The sequence below is a fragment of the Vanellus vanellus genome (assembly GCF_965231255.1).
Source record: "Vanellus vanellus genome assembly, chromosome: 4".
Classification (NCBI taxonomy): Eukaryota; Metazoa; Chordata; class Aves; order Charadriiformes; family Charadriidae; genus Vanellus; species Vanellus vanellus.
The window spans coordinates 84,049,912-84,057,133 of NC_138909.1; positions in this window are offsets into that span (position 1 = coordinate 84,049,912).

A 7,222-nucleotide genomic window follows, 5' to 3' on the forward strand; every position below is an offset into this window, starting at 1 on the left:
TAAATCTCATTTTCTAAACCTTTAAATCTATTTTCTTGCCTTGATTAAAACCTCCATTAAATCCTGAATAATCTGTTTTTTTCATGTTTAATACATGTCCTTTTTGGTATCATGATACATATTCTTAGACAGAGCATGTCATATAGCGGTGATGAAAATTAAAAATGAGCTTCCCGCCTCCTGAGCGCCGCCGGACCTTCTGAATCCAGGTCAATCCCCAGATACACTTATGAAACAAACCTCGGTCCTCCGTGGGTTACGTGCCTGACAAAAATACATTTTTACATGGTAATTTATTTAGGCTCATAGCATAAGACGAGTTAATGACTCCTGGGAAAGTTGGGAACAGTTAATATTTACCCTCCTTAGGAGCACGGACTTTAATTTCACTGATGTAAGGATTGGTTTTTTCGGCATTGTAACTGAGAGAGTGGAAGCACTAGTATTTACCTCCTGTGGAAGGCAGGGAGAAGTAAGACTGTGGGGAGGAGAAAAGCAGACACACGTGCCTTGAATTACTCATCGTTCTCCCTCCGCCTCCATTTTTGGTTAGGTTAACACTATTATTAAGGCCTATTTCGAATGCACACGTGATGCTCAGCAACTTCTCTTAGTACCAAACCTCAAATAACGATGGGAGTATTGTAGATGTCAGTGCGTGCAGTGATGCTGTATTGTTGCCTTGGCTGGTTTTGTCCATCTCTACTCCTCGCTACCCCAAAAGAAATACCTGTTAAACCGGGAGGGTTGAGTTTTCCAAGGGATCAGTGAAAGAATGTATAATTTAAGAATGTGAGTAATAAAAGGCCTGAAGTCCTACGAATGGTCCCTGGAGGAAGAAAAAACAGAAAGAAATTTAAAGTTAATTAGAGCCACTCACTTTAGCCATTGCACAATTAACTTGTACAAAATTCTAATTCTGTGAACTGGCGGTATTCTAAGAACATGTGGTATATCATCAACAGCCACACACGGCAAAATTAGATTGATAAAATACGCAATCAGACTCCAGGACACCTGGAAAATCTGAGCCTGTATCTGGGAAAGAACTAAAGCCGTATCTTTCCTGTATGTATAGGTCTTTTCTGGATTATCTTTGTAACTCAAAGACAGACGTTTTCAAATCAAAGCCATACAGAAAACTTCATGAAAGGCAGCGACTGCACTCCCTCCCATCTGACAATCCGATAAGGAAGTCTCAGAACGCAATACATGCTCATTCGATCAAATACACACTTACACTAAGATAAATCTCAAATTCTTAGCACATCTGGAACTCACTGAAAGAAACAAGGAAGTAACAACGAAGTAAAACTCCTGATGCAAATTCTAATAGGAAAAATAGCCGTCAAATTTCTACCTTTTAATTAAAAAAAAAAAGTGCCCCAAACCAATTACAGTTCTCCAGTTAGTCTGTATTAAAACACATCTGAGGGTTTCATCTGCGCAAGAAGAACAAGTCCTAAATATGTTTTGGAGAGGTTTCCTGTAAGACTTCCCCCCAACCTTTGGAGGCCTTCCAGGAAGCAGGAAAGAGAGCGTCCATGTGATTTCCAGACACAAACACCCAGAGAAGCAGCAGGTAGAAAGAGGAGTTAAAGGGAGAAAGTGAGATTCATTTCTGCACCAGGACTCTTTTGAGACTTTGTCTTCAGTTAAAAGTCTCCACTTAATTCCAAGACTTAATTTATTTTGCCTGGGAGAGCACAATTTTTAAGACAACTGTTCCAGTTCTGTAGGGAAACTCAGCCAAAAGGAAAAATAAATATTTTAAATGAGAGATACTAATTGCCAAGGACATAAAATGACAAGTAATAATCTAGACTCATATAATAACCATCATTTGTGATGAGCATTCAATTCCATGTGCCGTGAGTTTATTTTTCAGTGGGTCTTTACAGTTTCAAACAGGAATCTTTTAAGGGTAAAGAATAAATATTCCTAGTGAAATCCATTCTTTCAGTGTTTACGATCCCGCATGCAAATCTAAATCATAAGGCATTTTAACCGCATTGTGACATGAGTGTTACTTTACTTGTATCAACGCCTCGATTCAAGGAAATCTTTTTGAAAAGGTACATAACCACAGTCATCAACACAATTATGTGGATAACACATTATATTCTGTATCCACAACTATGTGGATAACACATTATATTCTGTATATTCCAGAGGGAGCTGGAATTGACTTGTATCATGTGTATCATGAAATCGTACGTGTATCAATTTTATTACTGAGGGGGTGAGCCATGCAGTAAGAAGTCCTCCTTGTCATTTTCTTAAATTAAGGAGGTGCCAACACGAGAGACTAGACCTCTCCCTCTTGTTTGGGACACGAGCTCTGCAAACAGCAAAACAAAAATAAACTCTAGTAAAACCAAAACCTGTTTTCCACCAAAATCTTCAATCTGAGTCTAACCTTTAAAGGAACAGCATTAGATCCGTAACGCTATGGCTCCGGGGCAGGATGGGGCTCTTCTGACAGATAATGATTTCCTTCCTCCAGTGTTGAACTGCTCTCAACTTTCTACGGGAGGATCCTCCAGCCTGAACTTCCCTTTTCGCTACGGCTGTTTGCTTTGCATCAAGAGATGTTGACAGTTTTCAGCTCTGGCTCCAGGAGTCCAGATGGTTCAATGAAAGTGAAGGATAATACCATATGACTTAGATTTTTTTTTATTTTTTTTTTTCTCCAGTACAAAAAGGAACAGTGTAAGGTCAGGTCAAATTTGTAATTCAAAGTGAGAGGGGCAGTAAACAAGAAGAGTTATGCTCTTTCTCTGAAGAGGGCAGTAAACAGGAAGAAGGTCAGATAAAAAATATATAAGATGCAAAAAGGCTAGACCTAAAACATCTTTGAAATAAGTAACTTAATCCCGTTGTTTATGTGGAAGGCCATTATTAAGAACTGGGGACCAAATCTAAACCTGAATGTTTTCTGACTTATATTCAGAGAGAGTCTAACACACTATTCTGAGGGATTCAGAGAATAAAATGAGGATGTTCACAGCAAAAAATCAGCCTCAATGAAAAAAAAAAATTAATCTATTTCAAGCAATCATGCTTTAAGCAGTGAAGCATTTGCCACAGTTACTTATTCAGCTCTGTGCCAATTCACTGCTGGCATCTGCTGGGCAAACCTTACAGACGGTATTGCCGCTGCAGAGGCAGAATTAATTTCTTGCTACAGAACTGCATTTTTTCAGCTTTTACTTTCGTCAGAGGGTTTCTAGTCCTCCTGCTCTCACCCAGTAGAGAGGCCAGCCAGGAGAGGATGATCACTGGTGTTCCCCAGGGCTCAGTAACTGGCACCGGTTCTCTTTAACATCTTTATCAATGATGTGGATGAGGGGATCGAGTGGACCCTCAGTAAGTTCATGGATGACACCAAGTTGAGTGGGAGTGTCGATCTGCTGGAGGGTAGGAAGGCTCTACAGAGGGATGTGGCCAGGCTGGACGGATGGGCCGAGGCCAGTGGTGTGAGGCTCAACAAGGCCAAGTGCCGGGTCCTGCCCGTGGGTCACACCAACCCCACGCAGCGCTACAGGCCTGGGGCGGAGTGGCTGGAAAGGTGCCCGGCGGAGAAGGACCTGGGGGTGTTGGTAGACAGCCAGCTGAATATCAGCCGGCAGTGTGCCCAGGTGGCCAAGAAGGCCAACAGCATCCTGGCCTGTGTCAGCCACAGTGTGGCCAGCAGGACTGGGGCAGTGATGGTCCCCCCTGGACTCAGCACTGGTGAGGCCCCACCTCAAGTGCTGTGTTCAGTTTTGGGCCCCTCTTGACAAGACAGACACTGAAGCGCTGGAGCATGTCCAGAGAAGGGCAACGGAGCTGTGAGGGGTCTGGAGCACACGTCTGGTGAGGAGCGGCTGAGGGCCCTGGGGGTGTTCAGCCTGGAGAAGAGGAGGCCGAGGGGAGACCTTCTCGCTCTCTACAGCTCCCTGACAGGAGGGGGCAGCGAGGGGGGGTTCGGGCTCTGCTCCCAAGGAACAGGCGATGGGACGAGAGGGAACGGCCTTAAGTTGCACCAGGGGAGGTTTAGATTGGAAATTATGAAAAAGTTCTTCACTGAAAGGGTTGTCCAGCACTGGCACAGGCTGCCTGGGGCAGTGGTGGAGTCACCATCCCTGGAGGGATTTAAAAGACATGTAGACATGGTGCTGAGGGACATGGGCTAGTAGTGGTGGACTTGGCAGTGTTGGGTTGATGGTTGGACTCGATGATCTTAAAGGTCCCTTCCAACATAGAGGATTCTATGATCATCTGGTGACAGGTCAGACTTCTTGTCCAGGATTTCTGGATGGTTTTAGGCTCTAGATTTAGCCTCATGAAGCAGAAATTCATTGTAGTGACATCCAAGAGGAATGCAAGAGGTCTGTCCAATCCCTTATCTATCGCCCTGGCCCTGCCACCTCCCTCTCCGCATCTTTCCACTGCACTACCTGAAACGCGAGCATTTCAGCTGTGACCTACACCAAAACACGACTGCGCATCTTCAGCAGTCACCAAGAGCACACTCACTGAAGACACCACTCACTTCACTGATTTCAGACCAACTGTAAGACCAGTTTATTAGCTCACATGAGGCTCCAGCTCCACAGACATGGCCCAAGGTACCTCAGCAGCATTTTCCTCTTTGCAACGCGAGCTTTCCTCAGCAGCCGCAGCCCTGAGAAGCTAAAGAAGAATAGGAAATAAGGCTCTCAGTTACGCGGCTTTGAACCCTTTACTACAGGACATGAGAAGAAGCACACTTCTGCCCACTGCACTTCTGCCCACTTCTGCCCACTTTTCTTCAGAAAAGAGCACGAAGACGACTTCGATTGCACTTTCCCACAGCTGCAAACAAAACCCACAGAAGAGAAGAGGAAATAAAGATATTTTTGGAACATGAGAATGTAAAACTCTTCAGAAAAATCGTTGTATTTTCGCTCATCCAGCCGTTCCTATTTACACAAATGAGTAACACTTCAGAATCTCCTACAGCGTTTGACCTTGAAGGCGTATTGCTGCAATCAACACCATAAGCAGTTAAACCACATACACACACGCGCGCGAATGCTGCCATTCTCGAAGGCCCACAGATGGGCAGAAAATACTGAAATCTCTGCCACTTATTCGGGAACAGCTGTTACAGCAGTGAATCATCTTCCCCGTACAAAATCCTTCTGGCAATTTCACTTCAAACAGGCAGAGCGCTCCTTCACGCAGCTTTTTTTTTCTCCTCTGTCTAAATACACTGCCCTCAGCGACGCTTACAAATTAGCTGACACTTATCAAAACTACCGCTGCCGGTTTGATTTAAGAGAGTTGCTTTCCTCGGCGTGCTCCTCCTTCAACGCAAGGCTAGGGCAAAGGCAGGCAGGCGCTCACGCATGCCCAGCGCGACGCCAGCGCTTCCTCGCACGCTCACAGTTCCCTCGAGGAAGAACAGAACATATTGACTTCGTACAGGGACTACTACACTTGCATTTTTGCACCCTCCGTACACGACTATTTTATTTATATATATATACATACACACATATATACCTCCACAGATAGGTGCCTATATATCTACACGCTCAAAGAACACACATACAATAGAACACATACACACGATTTATGCACGTACCCGAAGTTAGTAACTTTTCCAAAAGTTGTAAAGCATTGTTTTTCAGTGATGTCCATCTGCCAAATCTGTTCCTTGAAGCTCACGGAATATGCTTAAATCTATACAACCTGCATTTCACTGAGCAGGTTTTACCCAGCCTAAGTCCAATTTGCAATTTCAGTTTTCTTCTCGGCTCCTGAATTGTATCGAAGTTAGATTTGCTCTTTAATTTAAACACTCACACATTAACTGATGTATAATCTTTGACATAATATGTATCTCTAATATTCCACCCGCTGAGGCAAACCTACTGCCTTACCTGTTATAACATATATTATTTTATATATCATCACAGATGGATCAATTTCACAGTCACTGAAATACTTGCGATTCTCTGCACTGGATATTTCCCCAATATTTCATGGCAGAGTCTTTGTGGGAGGAGGAGTTTACTTTTTTCCTATGGGTTTTTCTCCTCCTGGTGTCTGAGCTGCTACAACTACTTTTGACTTGTAGAAGGGGAAAACAGAACAAAACAAAAAATGCAACCCCTCAAAAAAAAATCCAACTTCCCTTTGAAAGTTACCCATCCGAAGAATAAGGGCAAGCAAAAAAAGCAGGAGAAAGCATCCATTGCCATTGCTTTCATTGAACAGAACTCTCCATTGAGTGCAGCAGCGAGTTCTGCCTAATAAATAAATAAATAAATAAGTTATAGTGTGGCCAAAACCAAAAATGTGTTCAGGAGGCCCATCTCTGGGACTGTCTTCCTTGAAAAATCATCAAATATATCATCTGAGTAGTCTCATTTATTCCTTGTCATTCCTCATTATGTCTAATATGTGAACCATTGAAAAAAACAAACGTAGAACAAAGCGTCTCCATAAATTCCTTTGTTTGTCCTACTGAGCTGAATTGCGGATAAATAGCTATTTCTTCCCGTATAGATGTTTGTCTATGTCACGTACATGGTGCAAACTCCGTGGCTAAAAGAATAAGATTCATTTCTATGAGCAACAAAGAGTCTGTACGTATATTGGTATGAAAAGCAAGGCTGCTTTTGGCCACTAATTTTCCCTCAAGTTGTCATCATACCATGAACTGTTGGAAAAAAAAAATATTTATACAGCTTAAGGAAGAAGAAGGGTTCAGTAATCAGTCTACACACTGGAATGGAATTCAAACTTCAGTTCCAACAAGAGTTTCTCAGAACATTTGACCATGAAGATATTAAAATACTACAGGGCGCCAACAAAGACCTGTGGGGTCTCTTTCGCAGACACAGGGACTAAAAACGTATTAAGATCTGTTTATGGCATTTTCAATCAGTGATAGTTTGAAGAGCAATCATAGCGATAAACTAAACGTGTTTAATTTCTCTACATTTCAAGCCTTGACGCTGCACTTATAACAAAAGATTTTTGTTCTCAAATTAAATAGAACTTGGGCATGGAAACGGGAGTCATTTTGCAGGAACATCGGTATGTAAAGCAGTAGCTGAAAATGTATGTTCTGCTTCAGGGAAATGCTTAGATGCCGTCCACTTCAGCGAGCCCAACCCGCCGGGTGGTGGCCTGAATGGCAGTCCGGCTCAGTGCTATCGACAAGAAGTCGTGAGATGACAGCGCG